Raw genomic sequence first — 16,019 nt, forward strand, 5'->3', positions numbered from 1 at the left:
CTCTTCCAAGCCAAGGAGCTGTAAACTTGTGAATATTTACATGTCCGGGGACATAAATGGATGCTATTTTGTGTTTGCTGCCAAAAGATTACGTTTCATGCTCTGAAATACTCAACATTATTTTTTTTAAAACTTCTTTGCTGCCAGATGGGTTTCTGGCAGTGTAAAAGTTACCTTGATGAGGAAGCCCATAATAAACCCATAATAAGCCCATAATAGGGTTAAATGTTTTTATGAAATCTGCCCCCCTCCCCCCTTATCTCATTATTTATTCTGCATAACACAATGCAAGCCATGATTTTACATTTTAATGTCATGGTTTAAAAAGTCTCTTGCACTAAACCTTTATGAATTATGGGCATTGAATTGCCACGTATAAATGTTTTGGTAACAAATAAATACCTTTCATACTGCAGATTAAGAACTCTGTGGGGAATTTGTCATACTATATGTTCATGCAATTTATTCTGAGAGGTCCGTTTCCAAGGAATCAGGGACGTTTTGAGGGTTCTGGACAACATAGGAAATGTTATTGAAACTGACTGATGTTATTTTTTGTGTGAGAGCTTTGAAGTATGGGAAGTTGATGCTACAAATCAGTGAGATGGCTGAACTTTTCGCTAAAGTCTGCATTTGCCGCAAAATCGGCATATATTTTCACATTCGTATCTTCGCGGCTGCATCTGAGTTCGGAAAAACCCACCCCAAATGTTGCCTGCGCAAACTTTCTTGGCGTAAACTTTCCTCTTAGCGGCCGAAGTACGAAAAACCTCGGCGCTCTTTTTGGCAAAAAAATAATATATATTTTGTTGGCGCAATCTTTTGATTTGCGCACGAAACAAACCTGTTAAACGCTTGCAGAAATGAACAAAATGAAATAATATTTTCATCGAAATGGAGTCTCGAAATCGGATTTCCACGCTTTTGGGGGGACTTGTATGCAAAAAAAAGTGCAAAGGAACTGTCACGGGTTTGCAAAGATAAATAAAAGTTTGCACGAATAATCGCGGGCTCAACTTTTTAAAAACTTTTCATGTCTTTTCATGGTAACAAAATGCTTTTACCATCTCTACTCGATCTCTTTTGTGATGAAACCAGAGCTACTTTAGTAGGGGATCTGAGGACCGGGACACTTTTATTTAGAGTTTCTGACTTTTTTTTAATACATAAATAATAGGGATTAACCAGAAACTCCATATTATATTAGGAAAGTATTAGGAATGAGGATGGCCAATGATTGGTGGGAGGTAAATACTCCCACAATTTTTTACCTCTGTTGTTTTGTTTTAACTAATTATACTACCATCATTAATGTATCTCTAAAATATTTTACTAGGAAAAAGATACATTGTGTTACCTCTCGTTTTCAAGTGTATCCATCAGAGATATCTCCCTGTGCCTCAGGCACCAAAAACATAGATTGTAAGCTCCACGGGGCAGGGACCTGTGCCTGCAAAATGTCTCTGTAAAGCGCTACGTAAAACTAGCAGCGCTATACAAGAACATGTTGTTATTATAATTATAATTATTATTATTAGGTGAGAGAGCAATAATTACAAGATAAAAATTGATTTAAAAAAAAATTAACTTGGTAGCTTATCAGAGGTAGAATTAAGCATCAATTTGACTGTAAGGAGGATTTCATCTTTCTAACAGAGCATTAAATTGATATCGGCTGCCCCTTCTAAGCACATTTTCCATATTAGGGCGAGAGCAGAAAGGATAATCACACATGTTTGAGGATGCTGCTCGTGGTAGGTTAAAGATTAAATGCCATGTAGTACGGTAGGTACATTATTATTTTTTTAACCAATGTATCTGGCTTCCGTACAAAGAATCCGCCTGTAACAGTTTTACTGATTGGTATCTTGTGAGAAATTAATATGAATGACCTTTTTCTCCAGCACGGCAGCTCGTTGGCTCGTTTATATTTGTGACTAATCACGGCTTCATTATCACTTAGGCAAAAAAAAAAGAAGCAAAACTTAACAACAATTCACCTGTGGCTTTTAGGTCTTATCACCAAAAAGAAAGAAATTGTAAAACCCCTACAAATAATGTACCATTTACCATGGACATGTTAAATCTAAAAAATAATTTATAAGCACGTACACTCGTCCTGATGTGAGTGATCTGAATTTAACATATTAAACATGCCAGTGTCCTTAGTTCACGTATGTCCTTAGAGAGAGTGCCCCATTCATAGGATTAGCGACACTTGGGCGTCCGACACTGGGATCCTGAGGAAGGCAAAGAATAGTTTGGTCAGTATGCATGTATATCTGTATGTATATAGTGCCATCCAGGTACATAGCGTGTCACAGCACTAATAAACGCGAGGTAATAATATAACACATAATTGGAATAAGCGCTTCAGACATAAAAGTAACATTAGGAACAGGAGTCTGCCATGAAGAGCTTACAATCTAAGTGGCAAGTAGGGAGAATTTACAGAGACGGTAGGGGGCGTCAGTCCTGTATTTTAGCAATACCAGGTAGATACCCCTGTGCCACATAACACGTAAGTGCCACTATTACACTAACTTACTATGGTCACTGGCTACAAATGTGCATTGAAATCTCCCATAACTTATTTAACGTGTGGTTGAACCTATCTCAGCGTCACATTGCCAAGCCAGTATAACCAGCCTCACACTGATGAGACCCAAAAGGTCGAAACACCTGTCTGTGAGTAGAGTTACTGGCTCTACACTTTTTTAAACCCAGGCTGTGCTGAAAAGCTGTGTAACGCGGCAGTATACGATTATATGTTCAAATGGATTTGAAGCAAAACATGACTGTGCTCATTTGAAATGTCATTACCCATAATTCCTAGCTGCAGTGCAAGCATGGTATGCTAAGAGATAATGGGGAAGGGCAGTGATGCCGACCTGTCTGAGACGGGTGACTGTGCTCACACGTGGGATTTCCGTTTGCTGTACGCTGCACGGTGCAGGGTCTGTGTCACTTTGTTTCCCACCATAACTTACACAACGTGTGGTGAAATCTCCCATTAGTTGAGGAACTTTCTTCAGATTTGTTTTGACAGGTGAGTGAGTGTCAAGTTCAGTGTATTCCTGGCAACTGTCAGAGCCAATCAGAGCGCTCATTGTGTAGAAGTAATGTATGGGGCACCTGTCGTGGGGAAATAAGTAATAATTACGTGCGAGTAGAAACAAGACGGCGTGTTCTGATTGGTTAATATCCAACCATGATTTATATTAATGGGGAGGGACGGATTGACGCTCGGACACTGTATGCAGCCCTTCCATTTTAAACTATGAATATTAAAGGGTTTTATTTGAAAGCCGCATTTCAGGTTTCAGTACAATAGGTTACCACGAACATCAGTTAATAAACATGCCTGCTGGGCTCTGTCTAACTGGGCAAATATAAGGTCTAAAATGTAAAGTTTGTCAGAGAATCTTTGGGGTTTGCAGATAACCAGAGAAGGCAAATGTCTTTCAGTCAAGAATGAAACAACTGTTTTAATGAGAAGCATCTTTGTTTGCTAAATCAGGTGCTGTTTTTTTGCAAATTGACCCTTTACAAAATGTTAGTGTAACACTGCCCTCCAGTGGCATTTGTATGTATGTACAGTATATCTTTATTTATGTAGCGCCATCCAGGAACATAGCGCTTTACAATACGCATGACATAATAATATAACACATAATGGGAATAAGCGCTTCAGACATAAAACAATAGGAAAAGCAGTCCCTGCCCCGAAGAGCTTACAATCTATGTGGAGGGAACTCACAAAGAACTTGCAGCACCTACGGAGATAAGTATCCCGGGAAACAGGGGGTCCCCAAAGCTGAGGTTAAGGAGGTTCATCTCCGGAGACCCCCTGCTTCATAGCCAGGGGAACATGGAACACTAGCAGTGAAATACTTCTCCAGCGGTTGATGATATGGGAATACGAGTGGGATTCTATGTACAGAGTCGGTATATAAACATTAAAAGGCGTATGCTATAGGGAGGAGGATATATATATATATATATATATATATATATATATATATATATATATATATACATACACACACACACACACACACATACACACACATACACACAATATATTCCATATAGAAAAGCGGCACTCACGTACTAAGTGGGCAGACCTGCCTGGGTACTCTGGAGGTAAATAATATATAAAACTGAAGAAATCAGGTACCAATAGATATAGAAAAAAAAGTTTTATTCAAAGAGGATAGACGTTTTGTTCCTTTCAATTACCTTTCTCAAGATGTTGATAACCCTAATACGCCGATCCTTCTCTCCTGTGTCTGCTGTTTGCCTCTATTACGGAACAATAGAGAGAAGCCTCGTAAGTCTCCTCTGGCCATTTTCACACTAGCTGTCAGCATACACCCTGTAATAATATCTCACATCCTCCCCACATCCATTGTAACTAGACACCACATATCACTGCTATAGTGTGTGTGTGTGTGTGTGTGTGTGTGTGTGTGTGTGTGTGTGTGTGTGTGTGTGTGTGTGTGTGTGTGTGTGTGTGTGTGTGTGTGTGTGTGTGTGTGTGTGTGTGTGTACCTGTCTAAGACATGTAAATGAGCACACAGTAATATTTCCATTGGATATATAATATTTCTGTAAGGCCTGATGAAGAGCCCCATGTGGTATTAAAGCTTGTAATGTATCAGCTGTATTCAATCAAATGAATTCTCTGTATTTTGCTACTTTACTTCAGGTAATAGACTAACATATTGTAAGTAGGATACAGTTCTATACAGAAGTGACAGCTCTATATATGGACATAAACAATACTATTGTTTATTTATCCAGGGATTTAAATGTGTTCAGGTTGGGTGCATGAAAGGGCAGAGGAGGACGTGATGATGAGAATGGGATGGGAGACCCTAAATAATAGGGCAGGGGGTCTGCAATCTTTCAAGGAAGAAGAGCCATTTTATAAAAAATTTAATTGTCCAAAATATTCCGAGAGCCGCAACACAGGTATGAATATTACACCCCCTCCCCCCAAACACATACATATACTGTACACACACTAATAGGCATTTACTGTATAAGCATTAACATACAACGGGAAAAATGAAAAAATATGCATGTGTAATGCATCTCACTAGAATAAGTCCCTTTGTTTTTTTTCATTGTTTTTCCGTGCAAAAGAGTTTACATGCACACACTACCCCCCAAATACATGCACACACACTACCCCCCAAATACATGCACACACACTACCCCCCAAATACATGCACACACACTACCCCCCAAATACATGCACACACACTACCCCCCAAATACATGCACACACACTACCCCCCAAATACATGCACACACACTACCCCCCAAATACATGCACACACACTACCCCCCAAATACATGCACACACACTACCCCCCAAATACGTGCACACACACTACCCCCCAAAATACGTGCACACAGACTACCCCCCAAAATACATGCACACAGACTACCAGCCAAATACATGCACACACACTACCCCCCAAATACATGCACACACACTACCCCCCAAATACATGCACACACACTACCCCCCAAATACATGCACACACACTACCCCCCAAAATACATGCACACAGACTACCCCCCAAAATACATGCACACAGACTACCCCCCAAATACATGCACACACACTACCCCCCAAATACATGCACACACACTACCCCCCAAATACATGCACACACACACTACCCCCCAAAATACATGCACACAGACTACCCCCCCAAATACATGCACACAGACTACCCCCCAAATACATGCACACACACACTACCCCCCAAAATACATGCACACAGACTACCCCCCCCCCAAATACATGCACACACCCCCAAAAAAACATGCACACACACTACCCCCCCAAATACACACACTACCCCAAAAAATACATGCACACACTACTCCCCAAATACATGCACACACACTACCCCCTAAATACACACACACACACTACCCTCCAAATACATGCACACACACTACCCCCTAAATACACACACACACACTACCCTCCAAATACATGCACACACACTACCCCCTAAATACACACACACAGACACTACCCCCCCAAATACACATACACTACCCCCCCCCAAATATACACACACTTCCCCCCCAAATACATGCACACACACTACCCCCCAAATACACACACAAACTACATGTACACACACACTGCCCCCCCCCCCAAATATACACACACATACATATATGCATACTGTACACACACAATTAAATTGGGCCTGCCTCTCTCCTCACAGTCCTTGATTGCTGCTCCCCAGCTGCTGCCTCTCTCCTTCACTGTGCTGCTCTTGGCTGCGGGGGGAGGAGAGGGGGGGGGGGCAGGCCAGTGCTAGCGCTGCCTCTTGCTCTGTCCCACACCTGACGTCGGCGCGCACTTCCGGCACGCACCAGCTTCAGAGAGGCCCGGTGTGGGACAGTGCAGGAAGCATGCCAGCAGCTGGGGAGATGCCGGGCAGCACCAAGAGGCAACAAGATGAGCTATGGGATGCGCAGGGGGGCACATCTGCCCTTTCATTGGCCACCCGCCGAGCACATGACCGCATCGCGGCACGGGGAGACAAAACATTCGTGTCTTCCCTGCCAGCATACGCGTTACAGCGCTTTGCGCACCCACACACACCCGCCCACTGGGGCCTGCCCCATAGAGGGCTGTGCAGAGTGGCGCGCACGCCGCAGCACGCACCGCAGCGGCCACTTGGGCCTGCCCCGTACAGGGCTGTGCAGAGTGGCGCGCACGCCGCAGCACGCACCGCAGCGGCCACTGGGGACCTGGCCTTAAGGGGGAAGCTTGCTAAGTAGACCAGGAGAAATTATAATGTGCTAAGGCAGGGATCCTCAGCTGCAGTCCTCAAGCCTCAACAGGTCAGGTTTTCATGATATCCCAGCTTCAGCACAGGTGACTCAAGCAGAGACTCAATCAAAGACCGAGCCTCTGCTTGAGCCACCTGTGCTGAAGCAGAGACTGATCAAACCGCCTGTGCTGAAGCAGGGATATCCTGAAAACCTGACCTGTTGGGGGGGCTTGAGGACTGGAGTTGAGCACCCCTGGTTTAGAGAGAGGCATACCTGGCAAGCATAAATCCTACCCCTCCCGAAGCCTATAGGGGTTTAATGTTTATAATATTAGTATCTTTCCTCCAAGCATCTCCTGCTCTTAAAAGCAAAAAACAAAACAAAAAAAACAACATGTTTTCCTATTATTGTTAAATAAATAAACACAATTTTCTTCATCGCTAGCTGGTGCGGTTACCATCGGCAGCGATGAGTTCTTGGGAGAACGTGGTTTTCTCACTGAAAGGCCGGACATCTCATTTCCCCCCAGGAGTTGGGCAGAGCGAATGCTGGACGAGCCCAGTAATGGCAGATATCACGCACCGTGCTCATGTTTTGCAGAGAGGAGAGATCAGGATCCCATGTTTGGCACCTGGCATAGATTTGTCATTGTAACATGCACACGCCACTAGCATACCAGGGAGGTACGAGGGATTATAACACGCCGGGAAAAGGGGACACGAGGGTCCATCAATCAGCACGGGAGGATCAGAGAGGCTGGGGACACAGGGTGACAAATAGGCTGAGTTTTTGACAAGCGAATTTAAATTTAATTAAACAGTCTGTTGACAATAATCTGCGCACAGAGGTGACAGTCCCAGACACTCGCAGACACGCGCAGACACTCGCAGGCATCTGGGTAATCCACTCGCTGCTGATTTTGGATTGGTGCCGCAGTACAAAGCAGTCTGTGCTTGTGTTTTAGACGGGTAGATATATAGCCAGGGCTGATTTTAGAATGGTGCCACCCATAGGCACTCGCCTTTTTTGCCGCTGTGGCCTCCTCCTCTTGCAGCGTCCCAGCGCATTTCCATGACAACGGGACGCTATGTGACATCACACCATCATTTGACGCCGCAGAAGGAAGTAACAGACCTTTACAGAGGCCCCACGCTCTCCCCGGCAATCGGTTTTATTGTTGTGGGGAAGAAGGCGGGACCTCTATCACCGCAGCACCGGCCGGTTCCCCCCTCACCCCCGGAAAATTTGCCCCCCATACCCCTGATTTTGCCACCTTAGGCCTGGGCCTAGTAGGCCTATGAGTAAATACAGGCCTGTATATAGATGATAGGTTAATATAGCGATTTATTAGACCACTTTATTGCAATGAATTGAATATTAATGAGTAACTATTTGTCCTTCCTTCCTCTGACTTACTCAGTTCCCAGTGTGCCCATCAGGGGGAGCCCAGTTCCCAGTGTGCCCATCAGGGGGAGCCCAGTTCCCAGTGTGCCCATCAGGGGGAGCCCAGTTCCCAGTGTGCCCATCAGGGGGAGCCCAGTTCCCAGTGTGCCCATCAGGGGGAGCCCAGTTCCCAGTGTGCCCATCAGGGGGAGCCCAGTTCCCAGACCCATTTAGCAGCAGCTCTCACAGATACATTGGTTTTGTTGCAGACAGTGACACTTCTTTAATGCGCCAACAAAGAGGTATGTTATGGGTGTCATTTGTGCATAATCCCAATGCATTGCAGAGCCCTTTCCAGCAACCTTCCAGAACTTTCCAGATGGAAAACTGCTTTGGCCATATGAGCCATTGCACCCCAATACTTCCTGTGTGTGGAGAGAAACCCCCAGGTCTGTGTATGGTGGAAGCACATGCAATCGGGAACGCTGCAGGAATTGCTTTAAAGTAGCATTCTTCCCCTGGTGTCTATATACGTATAACGCGGATAATGTCATTATTTCTCCCCGAGCACATTCTGCATGTAAAACATTAAGTTAAAATGTAGGTTAAAGAAAGAAAGAAAGTACTGATCTGTAGTGTCGGGTTACTGTGGTAACCTTTAGACTACACCAGGTGCGGCCAACAGGTCAGGTTTTCAGGATCTCCCTGCTTCAGCACAGGTAGCTCACTCAGTCCCAGCTTCGGCAGAGGTGGCTCAATCAGTGCTCAGTCTCTTTGACTGAGCCACCTGTGCTGAAGCAGGGAGATCCTGAAAACCTGACCTGTTGGTGGCCCTTGAGAACTTCAGTAGGCCACCCCTGCAGTACACTGAGCTTCGGGGAAAGCTCCCTTTTAATGTAATTTTTTAAACGTTCATATCATGGGGCGCTTTAAATGCTCGAACGTCTAGTAAAAATATAAAGAGAAAGTAGCAGTTATTTAGTGTTCTGAATATATTATCCTCTGCCTTATGTACCAGGTTCACTAGCGGTTTGCTTTTGGTTCTGAATATATTTTGTGCTTTTGGTTTTGCTGAAACTAGATTTGGTTTTGATTTTGAATGAAAAAAAAAACCTCAAGATAAGCTTAAAGCAGGAGTCCTAGCTGCTGTTTTTCCCCCCTTTAATATGTGCATCAATACAATCCGCACAATGATAAGTAATTAGCTAAGTTGCTGATCGATCCGTTCTCCTGTGATCGATTGGTGAAGATTCGGCTCGGGGGTTCACTAAATGGCTGTCAGTGCAGCAGAAGGGGACCAAAGTTCTGTGGGGAAGATCATGTGACCAGGCAGTCACTAGATACAATTGGTGCACTGCTAGAGAGAGGGCAGGGCTCAAAAAGAGGTTTGCCAGAGCCTGTTTCAGAAGAGGAAGGAGATGTGGCTTTGTAAATGGTTGCTATAGAAACAAAAAATGCTTGTTACATTATAATACATTAAAAATGCTATTCAGAGTTATTTAAAAAAAATGCTACAAGTATTTTCTCATAGTACAGACCTGAATTATAAAATAAAAAAAACACACACATGTAGGATATTACTTGGTCTGCAGCTTTAAAATAAGGAGGAGAATGTTTGAATTATTTGCTAAATTGTCAAAAAAAAAACTTCTTTACAAGAGTTCACTGATGTTTTTTCCTTTTGCAAACTCATATTGTGCCCAGTTTCTAAAAAAAAAATGAAACAAAGCAGTGAATCCAACGATAAGCCTTTGACTTGAATGTTGCCCTGATTCGTAAATTTATTCCGAAGTTTGACTTTAAAAGAATATGACATGCTTCAATTGCTTCTTTTTTTTTAACGTATAAGGGGTATATGGAGAATTGGGTGCTCCAGAGATGGTGGAACTTCATGCACAAATGTCCATAATAATATTCCAGGACTGGAGGACAGAGTAGGAAAAGGAGTGGTTATAGCAGTGACGTGTGATATGTGAGTGACCAAAACACCAATCTCCTGAAGGAAACAATTAAGGATGCCGGTAAGCACACTGATGTAGCCTCATTGGAGACATGCCAGTGCTAATAAAGGTACTCCTCCATAAATAATCACTCAATAAATAATAGAGCAAATCTTACCCACTCCATCTGTCCTCAAATGTCCTGAATAGTCCGTCCAAATGGCGTGCAAACTGTAGAGAAAAGTCCAGCAGAAGAAAAAGAGAGCAAAAACAGTGCACTGCCAGGGAGCCACGTGGTAAGAAAAATAAAATACTATTTATTCAGCACCACTCAGTAAACATAACCCCAGGGGGTAAGGCAGAAACTCCTACGCGTTTCGGACCGTATGGGTCCTTTATCAAGGAGTATGGGGGACTATCGGCTCTCGCCGACCTTCCCGGAGAGGCGGAGACTCCTTTCGGCTACCACCCACTTGTCACCATGTAGTCGGGTTGCCGGATCTCTTAGCACGGTCTGACGCTCGTGATGAGGGGCACCCCGTGGATGTGTGATCCAGTGTATGACGGGACGTGGCACGCAGGGTTGACCCGCATGACGTCAGACCTGCGCGCAGTGGTTTTGGCGCCATTTCTTGAATTTTTGATTGGTCATTTGTTGGCTACAGGGTGTATATATAAGGGGTCCCCTTCTCCCAGTCCCCCTATACTCCTTGATAAAGGCCCACTACGGTCCGAAACGCGTAGGAGTTTCTGTCTTACCCCCTGGGGTTATGTTTACCGAGTGGTGCTGAATAAATAGTATTTTATTTTTCTACCACCTGGCTCCCTGGCAGTGCACTGTTTTTGCTCTCGTTTTCTTTTTTTTTAACACATTTTAAGCAGGAGGTCTCCGGAACTGAACCCCATTAATTTCGGCTCCAGGGACCCCCTGCTTCCAGAGATACTTATCTCCGTAGGCAGTAGCCGCTCCGCACAGCTAGCAGGGATCAAGTATTGGCCGCTTTTCAAAGCTCCCGCGCCCTGCGGGCCAATAGGAAGCCGTAACATCATCCGGTGTGGCTTCCTATTGGCCCGCGTGATGCTGGAGCTTTAAAGTTTGCCGGCACCCCCTACGGAGGTAAGTTTCTCGGGAAGCGCGGGTCCCCGGAGCTGAAATGAATGGTGTCCCGCTGCGGAGACCCCCTGGTTCAATCATGCATTAAAAAAATTATAAATAAAAAAGTGCATGAATTGCTCCTTTAACCTTTTAAATGAATTTCAAACTTTGCCAAGTACGGCTTTAGAAACCCACGGAAATGCCCACCCTTAGTATCGAGACAAATCTGGTGTCATTCTCAGGCGAAACAACTGCACAAAATACATCAGCGGAAACCCCTGATTTCTGTGGGATTGTTTTCTTTGATACGTCTGCTCCGTTTCTTACCCCAGAACTGCATCACTTTCTTTTACTTGATCCATTTTATTACAGAAAAGTGCCGGTTCAATTTCTTTTTTTTCCATTTTTACTGTGTTGAAGATCAGGTCCTTGAGCTCAACATATATAAATATTAAATATTGGAAATGTCTGTATATTTTAAGATAAACAAGGGGTATTGCTGCACACCAGTAAGAGAAAATACTTATACTCACTGGTTCAGGGAATCCCTGTCTGCGCTCCAAGTTTCAGCTATCAGATGAGAAACAGGCACTACGGATTTCTGCAAAATAATTATTTATTAAGCCAAATAACGTTTCGGCAGGCGAGGCTGCCTTTCTCCAGTTTGGCTGGCCACTCTCAAACTGTGCCAACCAAACTTGAGAATGGCAGCTTGCTCTGCCGAAACCATCAGGCAATATTAGAGACGAGCTCTGTATCTGTGCTCAGAAAAAAATGCATATATCATATTAAGTCCTGTAATAAATCCAATATTTCCATGTCACTTTCCACATGAACACGGGCAATAATCCAATGATAACTTGCTTGCAGAAATAGTCAAATAATACTTCAGTGAGGGGGAGGTACAGGGAAAATATAAACATAGGTTGGCCACACTGCTCAAAATAAATGAACCGTGGGACCCCAGCTGGCAATTCCAAGCATAAGGAACACTCCCCTGGAGCTAGACTAAATAACATCCATTGAAGGAAAATAAAGCATACTAACACTTGGCAATAATGCCAGATGTCCTGTGTACGGCGTGCAACCGCAAGATAGATGCTGAAGGCTGTATCCCTGGGAGGGACATGCAGCGTGCAAAGTACCTCTACAGCGTCATGTGAACCCTGTTTGTTTATGTTCCTCAATAAAGAAGTAATTTTTTACTGCATTTGATCCAGCCACCGTTGCATCTTTTTTCTACATGCACTTCACAAGCAGTGCACTGCCTGCACGTCCCTCCCAGGGATACGGCCTGGCCTGCCGAAACATTGTTACTTGGCTCAATAAAGAATTATTTTGCAGAAATCCGTGGTGCCCCGTTTCTCATCTGATAGCTGTATATTTTAAGAAACAGCACAGGTGATGCAGTCGAAGACCGAGCCACTGATTGAGCCACCTGTGCTGAAGCAGGGATATCTGGAAAACCTGACCTGTTGGTGGCCCTTGAGGACTGGACTTGGCTGCTCCTGAGCTCGTCGTTTCTTTATAATGCGCTTTTAGAAGTGTTTCAGATGCCAGATGTGTGGCATTAATAGCAGGAATCTAGTAACTGCTCCCCAGGGGATCCATAGGGTAACATCATTGATCTGGTCCGGAGGAGTTTAACCCCTTACGTCTGCATCTCGCCTAAAGCTCTATCAAATAACCTCTTCAATGCTGCAGAGGCCTGCTACACTTCATCAATAAGTTGGCCTCCAGTATGGATGGGGTTAATATAGTGTTCAAGAATTTTATTTTTTATTTGAATAATTAATAATAATGATTAAATTAAATGGTTATTCATTATGTATATAAATAATTTAGCACATTGCTGGGAGACCAGAAATACAGGTTAACAAAGATTTTATTTTGTCAACATGTAGCAATTAATTTCACCATGTCGGGCTGTCTCCGCGATGGTTATTATCCAAAGTCTTCCATCTGTGGAACTGGAGCAAAGCCAGTGCACACAGAAGTACGCCAGTAACCGTGCCCAGCGCGGTTCCTTGTCTTTGATGAGGCTAATGCTGTTGTTGCCATTGGGAGAAATTTAAGAAGTAGGCCCCTAAAATGTGGCTACATCTTCTCGGATTGTATATTGTTGGATAAAAGCCTGTATCACTCCTCTATCTCCTGAACAGAGCATCAGATTACAAATAAAAACAGCAGTAGACAAGGCAAGACGAGATCTCTTAAATTAAAAATAAAAGATGTCTCGCAGGCCCGCAGGTTGGCAAGTAACCCATTATGGGTTTGAGATTTAATAGGGCATTTCAGGGTCTTTCATGGCATCAAGTCGAGAATGGTGACACCTCTTCCCCTCACCCCCCCCTTATGTTACTAATGTTGTTAATAAGGCCACCTTTCAGGACACCGCAAGAAGTCCCATATCCAGAGACTCCCACACACAGAGAGAGTTGTCTGTACCCAGTAAGTGTGTGTGTGAGCTGGACACAAAGTCGCATTGTCACTGAAACCAAGACGGGAAGAAAAAACACTCTTGCACTCAACTCCAGGTTGTCTCATCTTTACACTTTTAACCTCTCCCGCCCTCTCCCATCTTAAACCTTTCTCACTATTCTCTCCCTAACTATGGAACGCTCTTCCACTCCATATTCGCCAAGCCCCTTCACTGTCCTCTCATTCAAAGCCCCTCTCAAAATTCCACCTTCTAAAATAAGCATCTCAATAAATACTGTATTGGCCTGAATATAGTACGGCCTTGCACATAATACAACCCTAAAGTTTTGACGGTGTGGACATGAAAAATAAAAGGTGTTAGGCTGCACATGTAATACGAGTACAGGTTTTGGAAGGACATTTTTAGGAAAAATAGCACTATATTCGGGCCAATATGCTAATTTACGCTACAAATTTCAGATGCACGGTGACCTCCCCTGACAACACTTCCAATAATGCACTTTTACTCCTACTGTGTCTGTAAGCCTTCCAAGAGCACACTTAGATTGTAAGCTCTTTGGGGCAGGGTCACCTTTAGCCTTATGTTGTCATCATTATTATCACGTATTCCCATTGTTTGTAATTTATATACCTTCTATTGTAAGCGCTGCGCACATTTTTGCCGTAATCTAAATACAATTACACATACCTATATGTGCTGTATGTATCCCCCAGAGAGATTCAATCTGCCCCAACACTGCAGTTGATTCAGAATATGCAGGAGAGAGAAGCAGTGGTTTGTCAAACCGCACAACGCAGACGTGCAGAGCAAAGGAGGGAACAAGAGAGAGGGAAGTGGAATGAAAGGAGGAAGAGGGAGGCACTTTATAATGTTGCTGTATTCTTATTTCAAGAGCTCATGCTATACGCCACACAAGAAAGAAGCCCATAGTTATGTTGCTGGTTAAACATTGATCCTTCTTGCTGATGGGACACTTATTGTTATATACAGGCCTATTATATACAGCCATTGTTATATACAGGCCTATTATATACAGCCATTGTTATATACAGGCCTATTATATACAGCCATTGTTATATACAGGCCTATTATATACAGCCATTGTTATATACAGGCCTATTATATACAGCCATTATTACAGTATATACAGGCCTATTATATACAGTCATTATTATATACAGGCCTATTATATAAATCTTTCATAAACTGCCTTGTAAAAGTAGAGACAGTGTTATACAACCAAGTGCATTCATGTTACAGCAAATAAATTATTTTTATAACTTACAAATGTAAAAAGTTCCCTTTGTGAGCCACATCTGGAAATGTGATTGTTGGGAACAAAATCTGTCAATCCATTTTTGCTGCAAGTGTTACAAAAACTTTTTGGCATTTTTTTCACCCACCATAACTTATCTAATGTTCTGTATTATGAGATTTCACCAAATGCTAAGCAACTGTTAATTGGTGTACACCCCCCCCCCCCCCTCGCCACCCGCACGAAGAATAGATCAGTCACTGATTCTCCGACACAGGATAACTGCTGTAAAACACAAAGCTGTGAGCTGTAAGATGCCAGGCGGTTTGTAAAAGGTTTACGAGCTGTTACTAACTAAGGCAGGAATGGGAACTCGTGTCACACAGGGCGTAGATGAGAGCACTAGATAAACAGCTGGATTTTAACTATCACGGATGGTCAAAGGGGCCTATATCACTTACCCAGGCTGTGTTTAAAGGTACATTCATTCGGTCAGAGATATCAATAATCTTCAAACTTTTATTACTTAAAGGGTACAAGTGACCAAAGTGAATTAACGGCAGTGACATGTCTGATGGGTTACACATGAGTAACCGACACCTTAACTAAATCTGGAAAAATATGAGGGTTTTAAATAACTTGAGAATTTAAAGCAGCAGTCGGTTCTCTTGTGCTTTTCTAAAGTAATTTAAAAAAATGTAATCTGATGAAGCTATAAGCGTTTGAAATATTAAGTGGCGGTTAAAATGAAGCTCTCTCCAGAGCCCAGTGCAGTTTTAAGGTTACCACGGTAACCACAGAAGGTCGAATTTTTTAAAATCATGATTTATAGCGCTAAAATGAGGAAATGAAAAAGAGCAGGACCTGCTCTGGGGCAGGGTACTAACGTTATACAAGTTCATCTTATATATAGTTCTGGGGCCTTTTCCTGTCTGACTCTTGTGTAACAAAATAATTATACTTCATTTGAGCTTTTCTCAAACTAAATTATTATGCTATTAGGTAAGTGGAGCCTGTTTTTAATTCAAATAACAAAATAATGATTGGGGGGGGCTGCTTTTAATTATGTGCATTTTTTAATGATTT

General features: G+C 43.2%; 1 protein-coding gene and 1 long non-coding RNA gene across 5 annotated transcripts in view; one reads left to right on the top strand and one right to left on the bottom strand.

Annotated features, from left to right (window-relative positions):
* The window catches only part of RBM20 (RNA binding motif protein 20), a 141,474-nt gene that overhangs the window by 76,127 nt on the left and 49,328 nt on the right, over positions 1-16,019 (top strand). The window lies entirely within an intron of this gene.
* On the bottom strand, positions 1,829-6,306 carry LOC142500935 (uncharacterized). Its single transcript, XR_012803362.1, has 3 exons — positions 6,230-6,306; positions 4,243-4,305; positions 1,829-2,240 (listed from the first exon to the last, which is right to left on the bottom strand). It is a non-coding gene; the product is annotated as an uncharacterized LOC142500935 (long non-coding RNA).

Source organism: Ascaphus truei, chromosome 8 (genome assembly GCF_040206685.1).
Source record: "Ascaphus truei isolate aAscTru1 chromosome 8, aAscTru1.hap1, whole genome shotgun sequence".
Taxonomy (NCBI): Eukaryota; Metazoa; Chordata; class Amphibia; order Anura; family Ascaphidae; genus Ascaphus; species Ascaphus truei.